Raw genomic sequence first — 13,574 nt, 5'->3', positions numbered from 1 at the left:
GTGACCACTTCAAAAAGGGAGAGGCTTATTGAAAAAATGTTTAAATAACAGAAATATGGCATCCAATGTATTTTTGTCATTTGACCCATAGCAACACCGACCATCACGAAAATGTATATTTAACAATTAATGTTTTACTGGCAGCTCAGGCCACGAGCAACACTACACGGCAGCAGGTAAATCTCAGCACCCCTTCCCTCCCCGCTACTGACTAACTCCATGGCGGAGCCCAAAGCCTTAAGATTAGTTGGGGTCAGGGCAGAATCCCACGCTGCTGAAGACACCTCAAATCCACAAAGCGGAAGATCCGGGATACAAAATCTTTAATGACTTGAAGCAAGACAAGTTTTTCCGGATCATCTTCAAACAGGGATCCCTGGAAGAGTGCCAATCTTTGCAGAGGGTTGCCCACACACACAAAAACCGCTGACCTGAAGGTCACCATTTACCCTATCCTCACCCCAAGTGATGCAGAGCAGCTGAAATTCTTTGTGAAGTTAAAGCTAACATGGTGTTTGCTGGAGTTCATTACTTTGCCAGTGGTGACAAAAAGAACGAAAGAAAACAGCATTTTTTCTTTTAAGTTTATGAACAAGTTGATTTGACAGAAACCACCATTTCAGAAGCAAAAACACATTTTAAAGAGAAAATGGCTAACGGAGGCAATGTAAAACATTCAGTGGCAATGTGCAACGGGAACAGTCAAAGTTTACTGAGTGATCCATGAATTAAGCAGCACTTGACAGGTATGGCAAAAGACCTCGGACATCCATTTCTGGAAACCATCGATCCTGACGGGAGGGAATCCGAGGAGCTCGCCTTCCAGGGTAAATGCAAGTGCTTTGTATTGAAACAGGATATGCAGAGCTGATGAAGACATGCATGGTGTGTCATTAATTCTTTTAAAAACGTATTACTTGCAATTAACTTTTAAAAATGATAGTAATTGTATCAAATATATTAAAACATGTACACGTAGAGGCTCCAAATTTGCTCGTGTCGCAATCCCGGTAGTTACGCCGGAATTTGCGGGGTCACTGGGAGGACACCTTGTTTGGACGGGGCAGATGTGCACGAGCACATCTTGTGCCAATGAAAACTGCAGCCTTGCTCTCTCCGAGTCCGGTACTGCTCTGATCGACCCTGAGGAAAGGCGCGGATCCATCTTTCTTTAAACTGCTTCCTTTTTGGGGCTGGACCCCTCTGTTGGGGCCAACATGCGTCGTTTTGGAGGCCAGTTTGTCTCCACTGATTGGGCATACCAAGCTTCACTAATACCCTGGATCCCCTTCCAGGCTCAGAAGCAGGAACTGCTGCCTTCCAAAGTCTCCAACCCTGGAAGGGATGGATGGAAGTTCCACCCCTTAGAAGCCAATGTGGAAATGGCAGAGATTTAACATAACCGGCTCTGTGCCATTTGCCACTGCAGCCTGATGGTTCTGTAAAACTTAATTCCATTAATTACCCTGGCAAATGGATCACTGCATAATAGAGAGAATTTTGTCTGTACTTTTTATATATTTGAGATTTATCTTTGAACTAAGACTTAAAAGGAACTTTGTCCAGTTACTCCATCTTTGTAGTCACAAACATGTTGTTGAATCCTTTCTTGCCATGGTGCCTAGCTTGTTTACATGCTAGAATCTCTTAAATTCTCTCCAGATAACAGAGGAAACCAAGGCTCTGCCTACTGGTTCCAGTGGTTAGGTGATTAGTAAAGATCTCATGGGACAATTGGAAGAAAAGCAGGGACTGCTCCCAGTGTCCTGGTCAACATTTGTCCTTCAGTCAACACCACCAAAAAAAGTTACTGTGTTGCGGCTGCCGCGGAACACGAATGGAGGCCGAACCGATCTGAGGAACACATGGCTTTTATTACATTCTCTTGAGAGATGGCTGCCCCAACTCCTCTCTCTGCTAAACCTGAAAACAGACTGAGGGCGACACCCGCGCTTTTGAGTACACACTGAGGGCGACGCCTGCTCCTTTGTCATGCCTTAAAGGCAGCATGCTTCTTAAAGGCAAGGTGCCCGATTTATTGTCCACGGACGGAAAAGTGGATTGCGCCCGTTTAGGTGGCGATCCGCCACACAGCTCCCCCCCAGAATCCGCTTAGGAGGTGTGGACGAGACGGTGCGGCGGTCTGATGGGCCGGCCGGAGCGGCTCTTGTAGGACGCCGGTGGACGTGGAGCAGCCGGGTGTACTGGCTTGAGGGCAGGTCGGCTGCGTGGCGGTGGACGAGCTACTGGGGCCTGCTCACCGGGCTCCGAGTGTGCTGGCTTGAGTCGGTCAACCGACACTTTTTCAGTCCTGTCGCCCACTTGTAGGTCGAAAAATTTGTCCCCAGCCTGTAGCACTTTGTAGGGCCCGTCGTACGGGGGTTGAAGGGGTCCGCGGTGGGCATCGTGCCGGACGAAAACGAACCGTGCCTGGTGCAGGCTTAGCGGGACGTGTGAGGTGGATTTGCCGTGCCGGGCAATGGGCACCGGGGCGAACTGTAGCGCCGGTGAGGCGAAGTCGTGGCGTTGCTGGTCGGCTGACCAGGGTGTCGTGGCGGTGGGCAGGAACTCGCCGGGTACGCGCAGCGGCTGGCCGTACACGAGCTCTGCTGCCGATGCGTGGAGGTCTTCTTTAACCGCGGAGCGCAAGCCGAGGAGGACCCACGGGAGTCGGTCGGTCCAGGCGCCGTCCTGGAGGCTGGCTCGAAGAGATGCCTTCAAGGATCTGTGGAACCGCTCACACAGTCCGTTGGCTTGGGGGTGGTACGCTGTGGTGCGGTGAATGGTCACCCCGAGATTGCGTGCGATGGCGGTCCAGAGTTCAGAGGTAAATTGCGGACCTCTGTCCGACGTCATGTCGGAGGGGACGCCGAACCGTGCGACCCAGGTGCTGACGAAGGCTCTGGCGATGTCGGCGGTGGTGGTAGAGGTCAGTGGAATTGCCTCGGGCCAGCGCGTGGTGCGGTCGACGATCGTCAGCAAGTGCGTGTGGCCTTGCGACGGCGGCAGGGGCCCGACGATGTCCACGTGGATGTGGTCGAATCTACGTGAAGGGACAGTGAACTCCTCGAGGGGTGCTTTCGTGTGTTGCTGCACCTTGGCCCGTTGGCAGGCTAGGCAGGAGTTGGCCCAAGTACGCACATCCTTGCGAAGGCCGCGCCAGACAAAGCGGTTGGCTACCAATTTGATGGATGCGCGGGCGCCGGGGTGGGAGAGGTTGTGGAGAATCTCGAATACCCGGCGGCGCCAGGACGCTGGGACGACGGGCCGAGGTTGAGATAGGGATATGTCGCACTTGACCGTGACTGCGGTCGGGCCGCAGGCGACGTCAGCCAGGCGTAGCCCTGGTAGGTTGGTAGGTGCGGAGAGCAGATCAGGGTCCATGAGCTGGTCTGCTGCGAGTTGAGCGTAGTCGACTGCCAGGTGTGCGGCGTGGATGGCGGGGCGGGAGAGGCAGTCAGCTACCACGTTGTCTCGGCCGGAGACGTGTTGGATGTCCATGGTGAACTCGGACACTGCCGCGATCTGGCGCTGCTGCCTGGCGGACCAGGGGTCGGTTGTCTTTGCCATTGCGAATGTCAGGGGTTTGTGGTCGACAAACGCAGTGAAGGGGTGGCCCTCCAGCAAAAACCGAAAATGGCGGACCGCCAGGTACAGCGCGAGGAGCTCGCGGTCGAAGGTGCTGTACTTGACCTCCGGGGGGCGTAGTTGGCGGCTGAAGAAGGCAAGTGGTTGCCAGGTGCCGTCGACCCACTGCTCGTACACGGCGCCGACCGTGTGGTCGGAGGCGTCCGTGGTGAGCGCTACTCTGGCATTGGGCCGTGGGTGCGCGAGCAGGGTGGCGTCGGCGAGCGTGGTCTTGGTGGAGTTGAAGGCGGCTGATACGTCTGCCGTCCATTCGACCGCCATCTTGCCGCTCCTGCCCCGGAGGGCTTCATACAGGGGCCTCATGAGGGACGCCGCTTTGGGGATGAAGCGATTGTAGAAATTCACCATCCCGAGGAACTCCTGGAGTCCTTTGATGGTGGTGGGGCGGGGAAATTGCTGGACGGCCTGCACCTTGGTGGGCAGGGGAATGGCCCCAACATGGGTGATGTGGTGGCCGAGGAAGTCGATCTTGTCCAGGCCGAACTGGCACTTGGCTGGGCTGAGGATGAGCCCGTGGTCGCTGAGGCGCCCGAACAGGATGCGAAGGTGTTCGAGGTGTTCCTGCTTGGAGGAACTGGTTACCAGGATGTCGTCCAGGTAGACGAACAGGAACTTCAGGTCCCGAAGGACCGAGTCCATGAGCCGTTGGAATGCCTGGGCCGCATTTTTGAGGCCGAAGGGCATCCGCAGGAACTCGAAAAGCCCGAAGGGGGTGATTACGGCCGTCTTGGGGACGTCCGCGGGGTGGACGGGGACTTGGTGGTAGCCGCGCACCAGGTCGACTTTGGAAAAGACTGAGCGGCCGGCCAGTCTAGCCGAGAAGTCCTGAATGTGCGGCACGGGGTACCGATCAGGGGTGGTGGCATCGTTGAGGCGGCGCCAACCCCCGCCTGGTTTGGGGGCGATGTGGAGTGGGGAGGCCCAGGGACTGTTGGAGCGGCGGATGATGCCGAGCTGTTCCATAGTGGCAAACTCGGTCCGCGCGATCTCCAGTTTGGCCGGGTCCAGCCTGCGGGCGTGGGCGTACACTGGGGGGCCTGTGGTGGGGATGAAGTGTTCCACCCTGTGTTTGGTGACCTCCGTGGAGAAGGTCGGGTTGGTGAGGGCCGGGAATTCGGCCAGGAGTGCCGAGTGGTCATCCGTGGCCCGGGCGTGGCACTGTGACGCCATGTCGGCGGGTTGACGGGGGGCCATGGCGCCCAGGATGGGGGACATGGTGTTCATGTCCACGAGGCGGTGTCGAGGGATGTCTACCAGTAGGCCGTGGGCGCACAGGAAGTCTGCGCCGATGAGAGGGGAGAGTACCTTGGCAGTGATGAACTCCCATCGGTAGCGGCGACCAGCGAGGTCGAGGGTGACTGTGCGGGTGCCGTACGTCCGGATGTCCGAGCTGTTAGCGGCAGCCAGCGCCTGTCCTCGTTCGCCCTTTTGGATGTCGAGGGCGGAGGCCGGGATGATGCTGTGCTGAGCTCCAGTGTCGCACAGGAACCGGCGGCCGGTTTTGTCATCCGTGACGTACAGCAGGGAGCCCGCGTGGCCCACGGCCATCGCGGGGGCTGGTACGGGGGCGGACTTGAAGGAGCAGGGAGGTGTGCACCGTTGTGCCCTGACGCCGAACCGTGCGTGGTAGTAACAGTAGCCCGGGTTTGTGGGGCGCGAAGGCCCCGTGGGCCCCGTGGCTGGGCCTTGTGGCCACGTGGTGGCCGGTGAGGGGCGCGCCCAGGCTGTGGCTGCCAGGTCCGGAGCGACGTCGCGGCTGGAGTGAGCGGACAGCAGCTTGTCGGCCTCGTCGGCCAGGGCTTCTAGGTTCGTGAGGCCGGACGCCACGATCGCTGGGCGGATGCTGGGAGGTAGCTGGCGGATGAACAGCGTGCGGAAGAGGGACCCGGGTGGGCTCTCATCGGTGAGTGAGAGCATGTGGGAGAGGAGGTCTGATGGTGAGGCGTCACCGAGGCCTGGAAGGTCGAGAAGGCGGCAGTTTCGCTGGTATGTCGAGGTCGTAAATTTTTTAAGGAGCGTGGCCTTAAGATGTGCATACTTGCCCTCCTCTGGTGAGTTCTGCAGCGCTATCCAGACCTTCGTGACTGTGGAGCTACCGAGTGATGCGACGAGGTAGTCATACTTCGTCCCATCTGTGGTGATGTGTTGCAGCCGGAATCGGGACTCAGCTTGGAGGAACCAGGCTTCGGGCTGGTTTTCCCAAAACTCCGGCAGTTTCACGGAAACTGCGTTCGTGTCCGCCATTGCAGTGCTTGGAATACGTTCTGAGCGTCGGGGTCACCAATGTTGCGGCTGCCACAGAACACGAATGGAGGCCGAACCGATCTGAGGAACACATGGCTTTTATTACATTCTCTTGAGAGATGGCTGCCCCAGCTCCTCTCTCTGCTAAACCCGAAAACAGACTGAGGGCGACACCCGCGCTTTTGAGTACACACTGAGGGCGACGCCCGCTCCTTTGTCATGCCTTAAAGGCAGCATGCTTCTTAAAGGCAAGGTGCCCGATTTATTGTCCACGGACGGAAAAGTGGATTGCGCCCGTTTAGGTGGCGATCCGCCACAACTGCTCATTTATCTCATTATTGTGGCGAGATGTTGCTGGTGGAAAAAAAGCTGCTATGTTTGCCTACATAATAACAGTAACTACACTCCAGAAAGTAAATAATTGTGTGAAGTGCTTTGTGTATTTTTAATTTATAAATAACAAGCATTCTTTATCTATTCTAATTATTTCTGAATGATTTAATTCTGTGAGTTTCATTTCAAGCTGCTTGGCTTCTTTGATTTTAATGAAGGAACTGTTATGGTCAGATTTTCTGGGACATTGAATGCATTCTTTTTAAGAGGAGATGGAGGAGGGGTATTTTCAGGTATAACTATTGGTACAGTCAGCCTGGACCATTTATGAGGGATAGCTGGCAGGAAGTGGGGGCGTGCTTGCTGCTCCATGTGTAAGGGGCGGTTCTGTGGGTGATGCAGTGATGGAGTGCCTGCTATCCTGGATTCAAGGCTCCTTTCTGATACATTATCCAATATGGTTCTGAAGAAAACCCTGTGAGATGAAGGCAGTTGATCTTGTTCACTGGAATGCTTGAATTTTTTTCGTAGGCATGTAAAGTGTGATTGGTTTTCTAACATCAGACCATTGTTGCTTTTTTTATTAAGAGGTAGAAGGAAGTTGTCCCACTCTGATTTTGTTTTAATTTCATCAGTTCTGAAAGGTTTTATCTGTGAGCCATTCACATCTGTGACCCTAAAGTTCAGATCATGCAAAACATTTTCTCTGTTGTACCCATCTCTCAAGGATAAGTTTTCCATTTTTCTGTAAAGTTTCTCAGACTCTAAAGGTTTGACATCACTCCAAGGTAGCAAAGAAGATTTCAGATTTTCTTGAGGTATGCAGTCACTCCTGTGCCTGAGTCTATTTACATTGGGTCCAAATTCTTCCTTGTGTGTCCATAACTGTTGCTTTGAAGCTTCGATGTGCATAACTTGTCTTTGTTGAAGATCTTCTCCCAGAAGTCTGATTCCTCCCTTAAACTCAGTACCTCTGTTGAGATTTTTTCTTTCTGAAATGCCAACCATTCCTATGGGGTTTATGGTGCCTAGAGATCTGACCTTCAGTGCACATTGTTTCGGGTTCAACACTGGGCTCCTCTCATTTTGAAGCACCTCAGCTAAAGAAAGTTGGGGTCGAGTGGTTTCAGCAGGCTTCACGGCAGATTGATCGAAAAGTGAGCCCAGAGGGTTCTTGCATCTTTTCCAATCAGTTTTTTTCACTTTAGCTCCCTTGCAATCGGCGACTTTTGGGAAAGTAGATCCTCCTTTCCAAAGATCATCATGAATAAAGCTCTCAGCTCTCCAGTCCTCCTCAGAACTACTGCGATATATTTGGGATCGTAGTTGGCTCATATTAAGAAAACAAACATTCTTGTTATTTCTGTCAGTGTTATATGTAAAGTTGTCCTTAATTGTTCCAATTGAATCCAGCAGTGAGATTTTCCAAAAGATTTTTTTCTTGAAGCTTGAACCTATTTAAAAAAAAATTAATTTAATTTTCCATGTAACTGAAGGGTTGATCAAAGATAAAATTCAACTGAGTCTGGCGAGATGATAATTGGTGTACAGGGCACTGACTGGGAGACACGGGTTTGATTTCTCTATAACTGCAAGTTGATGATTTTGGTAAGGTCATCGGGCATAATACAGGGTTGAGGCATGGTTTCTCATCAGCAAGAGGGAGAGAAATCACCCTACCTAGTTATACTTACACACTTCTAACTACTGAAGCAGTGTGACATTAGTGATATCTGCAGAACATTAACTCACTATAGCGAAAAATATCCTGAAAAAATAAAAATAAATTTGAAGCCCCTACTATGATCAGGAACATACGCCTAGCCATATAGTTGAGAATAAACACAGTCCTAGAAGGTAACTTATCATTAGCAAAACTGCTTCTTGTTATAAACCTTGGGACTGTTACTTATGGTAAGAATAGGCATTAGAGAACATTCTAGCAAACCCTTTGCTCATACCACAAACATCATTTTTAACTACATCCTGTGATTTCGGGATGATTTTTAAAAAATCTTTGCCTCTGCTGTGCAATTAGTTTTTATCCAAACCTCTAATTAAGCAAAACAGTTGCTTTTTATCTGTGTGGGCATGAAACGTACTGATCACAGCACTGGTAATAAAAAGAAGTTATCATTTCAAAATACCATAACAACAAACATAATTACGAGCCTGATTTTTTGTATAAAGTGGAAACAAAATGAGGCAGGTTCTGGAGGATTAAGTAGTTATTTCACTATATATATAAGATATATCAAGGTTTTCCTCTGCATCTTGCATCTATAATACTTCAATAGTTTTTGAATTGTTAGATTCCATCAAACTCTATGAAGTTATGAGGCTGGTAATTACACTGAACAATGTTTTGTGTGATCTCTTAATGTGATTATATCAAACTCCTTTCTCTAATTCAACAGCGCTGTTAACCTATTTCTATTACACTATAACAACTATGGGGGTAATTGTAATCCCTCCTCCCCAAGAAGGGCAGGAGAGGGTCGGGGGGAAGGGGGGGTTAAATCGGTAAATATGTGAAACCTGACCCCAACCCATTACAAACACGCATACTTCCGGTTTAATGGCAGTGCGTTTGAGGATGTTCGAGTATCCCGCTCTGGAGAAGCAGATCCGTGATTATAATATTTAAATGAGGCTTCGTTCCTTAGATTTTGGCGGCCGTTTAAAATTAATGCTGGCCAGCCAGGTTTTCCGGGGCTTGGGAAACCCGGCAGCTGAAGGGAGCCGGGAGCTGCCAGAACCAGCAGGTAATTGCTTTTTAAGCACTGCTTATAGGGTCAGCAGGAGCAGGATTGCTTCTCCTGGCCCCTCAAGCAAATCTTCTGCCGCAATCTTCCGATCCCTCTCACGATTTTCCGAGCCCCTGCAATCTGCCAACCCCCGCGATCAGCTGACCCCCCCACGATCTGTCGATTCCCCTCACTATGTCCCAATCTTTCCCTCACTCACTCCATCCCTCCTCTCTGTCACACACCGAGTCCCCTCACCAAGCCCCAATCTTCTCCAATTGCCGGGGACCGTCCCCAACAAAAGGGAAAATCATGCTTGACCAACCTCACTGAATTTTTGGAAGAGGTAACAGAGAGAAAGTAGAGAATGGTAATGCAGTAGATGTAATTTATCTAGGTTTTCAAAAGGCCTTCGATAAGGTACCCCATAAGAGACTGATGAACAAGGTCAGAGAATGCGGAGTCAGGGGACAAGTAGCAGAATGGATAGCTAGCTGGCTTCAAGACAGAAAGCAGAGAGTAGGGGTAAAAGGTAGCTATTCACAGTGGCAGAAGGTGGCACCACTGTTGTTCACAATTTACATTAACAATTTAGACTTTGGAATCAAAAACACAATTTCTAAATTTGCGGATGACACCAAATTGGAGGGGATAGTCAATACTGAGGAGCACTGCAACAAATTACAAGAGGACATAATGAAGTTCAACACAGATAAATGTGAGGTATTACATTTTGGTAGGAAGAATAGGGAGGTCACTTATTACTTGGAGGATGCGAGTCTAGGTGGGGTAGAGGTACAAAGGGATCTCGGAGTACAAATACACAAATTATTAAAAGTTGCGACACAGGTTAGCAAGGCCATAAAAAAGGCAAACCAAGCACTAGGGTTTATTTCTAGAGGTATAGAATTGAAAAGTAGGGAAGTTATGCTAAACCTGTATCGAACCTTGGTTAGACCACACTTACATTATTGTGTGCAGTTCTGGTCGCCATATTATAAAAAGGATATAGAGGCACTGGAGAGGGTGCAGAGAAGATTTACAAGGATGATACCAGAAATTCAAGGGTATACATATATGAGGAAAGAATGAACAGGCTGGGTCTCTTTACTCTTGAAAAAAGAAGGCTGAAGGGTGACCTAATAGAGGTCTTTAAAATTATGCAGGTTTTGATAGAGTGGATACAGAGAGAATGTTTCCACTTGTGGGGAAGAGCATAACTAGAGGCCATCAATATAAGATAGTCACCAAGAAATCCAATAGGGAATTCAGAAGAAACTTCTTTACCCAAAAAGTGGTGAGAATGTGGAACTTGCTACCACAGGGAGTGGTTGAAGCAAAAAGTATAGATGCATTTAAGGGGAGGCTAGACAAACATATGAGGGAGAAGGGAATAGAAGGTTATGCTGATAGATTTAGATGAGGAGAGACAGGAGGAGGCTCGAGTGGAGCATAAATGCCGGCATGGACTGGTTGGGCTGAATGGCCTGTTTCTGTGCTGTATATCCTATGTAATCTTATGAACTTGGCCTCTTAATTATATGCATTGCTCAGGAATATAACTAGGAAAGGAAATACATATTATAAATACACATGGTCCCCGATGGCTTAGGTATTGAGTAGCTAAGGCATACAGATCAGAGAGATCCTAATTTCCATCTCTGGGCTATGGTAAATTAGACGATTTGGTGGTGGTCAGAGCACTTCTGATTGCCCTGCAGTGACCCCTACTTTCCCTACTTGAAATGTACCACTGTGAGCATTGGCTGATGATAAATCTATTGGCAGTGACTAGCTAGGTTCACATATACTTGAAATCCTATAGAGTAACTGGTGCCTGTTGAACCATACCCCAGGAAGCAGTCAGTGGCACATGGGTGGTGATACCTTACCCCTCAATGAAACCTCCTTGCCTGAGTATACTTTTCACCATCTGCCCCACCAAAACTTCTCATCACCAAATCATACACTGGTCTCTCCCACTACTCCTCTGGGACTTTCGCCTCCTTTGAGCGCCTCACCTTGTTCTACCTTTCTCACCTTTCCTTTACAATCCTGTGTCTACCACTCCCCAAGTTTCTCAGTGAGATATCCTCCCTCCTTTTGTCCCTTAGCCTCTTTCACTAAGCGATTCCTCATCTTTGGTGATTTTAATCTTCATCTCAGCTCCCTTTGCCCTCGCTCCTCTGAATTCATTGACCTCCTGCCCTCCTTAAAAACCTCTCCCTCCATATAATCCCTGCAACCAATATTCCCCCTAAGGTGTGCAGCCACACACCAATCAGGAGGTCCTGCGCAGGCCGCTCACCAGCTGCTGCCGCTGGAAGATACCACGCACGAGCGGCCGCACAGCAAATTTAATGGGCCACGCACTTAGACTGCAAATTAGAAACAACAGTGCCTGCAATCCATACTCACGGCCATCCCCTTGACCTTGCCATCTCCCATGGCTTCTCCACTCCTATGGTCTCTGTCCTTGCAAACTACCACCCCATCTGTCATAGACACGGCCAGCTTCAAACATTTCCTGATATCCCTCACCACCCACATCCCCCTACCCACTTCCAACCCCACTTCCTCTGTATCTTTCCCCAAATCACTTACAACTACACTTTCTAAATCCCAACTGCCTAGCCTTTGGTCTTCAATTCAACTTGTGCAGCAGTCAATCTGCTCATGTCCATCTTTGATGCCCTTGTTCCTAGCAAAGCCTTTACACTTTTCCATCCTGGTTGATTCCCCTGGTATAGTCCCCATCTTTGTTCCCTCAAGTCTAAGGGATGCAGATTTGAGCGTATCAGATACATAACTGATTGAGCTATCAGTTGCCATAATTGGCTGGATCACATCGCTATTGAGCTGCACTCTCCTCTGCTAAAACTGCACACTACTTCAGGAAAAAGAAATAAAATGGTCTTTCTATGCTGGACAAGGATAAGCTGGCTCCATGGTTTAAGTTGGAGACCTCCTCATATCTATGCCAGACATTGTACTAATGTCAAGTTTGAACAAAATGGAACCCATCAGATTTGACGCTTCTTTTGTCTCACTTGTTTTGTTAATACTTTTATTTTAAGTTGTTTTTTCACCTTTCCCCAGTTGATTCTCCCTGCACCATACTTAGTGAGAGGACTGCTATCACACAGCCGGACTTCTGCAAACATTACTTTGAAACATGCATTGAAACTGGTAAGGTGCACTTATTTGGAGTGAGATTCATTTATTTTGGTTTAAAAATCTAACCTATTTTCCTAAATCTTGCTCTGAAATGTAAACACTTCTCCATTTAATTAAATGGGTTTGTCTCACTTATTTTGTCTATCTTACACATAACAGTAGTGCAAGAAAGCACCTGGGAGTGACTCTTTTTTGAGAGAAACAGCTGCAAAATACTTGGTGTCTCCCCACAGCAAAGTGGAAACTCAACCGAATGCAAAATTATATGAACCTATATCCCATCACTACTGTCACCAATGGTGATGCATCAGTATTGGCGTGCCATCTCATTAAGTCATCACACCAATTTATCTCCTTCCCTATATCCCAGTCTCTCTCTTCCTGTGCTGTTGTCTCTTTCTCTGACTTTATTTTCATCTGATAGACCCTTTCTCTTTCTCACTTTCTTTCTATCTAGCTTGGTCCCGCCCTGCTTTCTTCGCTGTTCTCTGGATCTACAATTACACTTCTGCTGTTACTCTGATTTATGTCTGATCCTTCTCTTTTTAACTTATATTTCTTGAAGATATTTAAAAAGACTTCTTCCTTTGTTTGTTTCCTTCCATTTCCTTTCCTCAGTTTTTTTCACTTTTTTTCCTTTCTCCCTTATCTTTTGCTAATTTTCCATTTTCATTTCCTGATTTTCATCTCTATCTTTGTATCGGTTTCCAGGTGTTAATGGTGTTTTTTTCTTGAAGATACATTGCAATAGATAATAAGGCAAATGCACAAAAGCACTTTTCAGTGCCTTACCTGTGTTCTCATCTATCATACAAAAGGCAGCATGGGGAGCAAGAAATTGTTGTGTGTAGAAAGGTTCCAGGTCGTTTGAATGAACGTGAGCAGTATGATTTTATTTGCCTACGAGAGCATCACTTCCAGTTTTATTTCTAAATGTCAAACACGCTGGGCTTTATATAGGCTGGAGGATTAAAAAAACACGAGCAATGCTTTCATCCTGTCCATCCAACCAAATGGCTGCTTGTAAATGTCTGGGGACAGCTGGCCCTCAGGTTAAAGAGATAGTCTTATTTTTTATTTGGCCTCTAAATTTAGTCACTGACGGTCTTGTAAAATTGAGGGTCTGAAAGTACATCTTGTAAATAACTAACTATTGAAATGTGAAACTTTTTTTTTAGCCTTTTTCCTGCTAAAATTGGTATTTTGGTGACATTTTATCTATCTGTATTTGACAGCCATCAGGTGTTAATATGGACTTAAAAAGGGCGGGTATTAATGCACTACTCTTTAGCATCTGGGACCTAAGTTCAAATCCAGCCCAGATGGCGAGGATGACCTTTTCCTCTCTCATGCTACTTAATGAAATAAATCTGATTAGTCTTAATTTAGTTGCTGTTAGTGCCAATATGTGATAAATTAATCTAA

The sequence above is a fragment of the Somniosus microcephalus genome, chromosome 15 (assembly GCF_052327205.1).
Source record: "Somniosus microcephalus isolate GS21.2 chromosome 15, FLI_Smic_1.0, whole genome shotgun sequence".
Taxonomy (NCBI): domain Eukaryota; kingdom Metazoa; phylum Chordata; class Chondrichthyes; order Squaliformes; family Somniosidae; genus Somniosus; species Somniosus microcephalus.
This window is presented reverse-complemented; position numbering follows the sequence as displayed.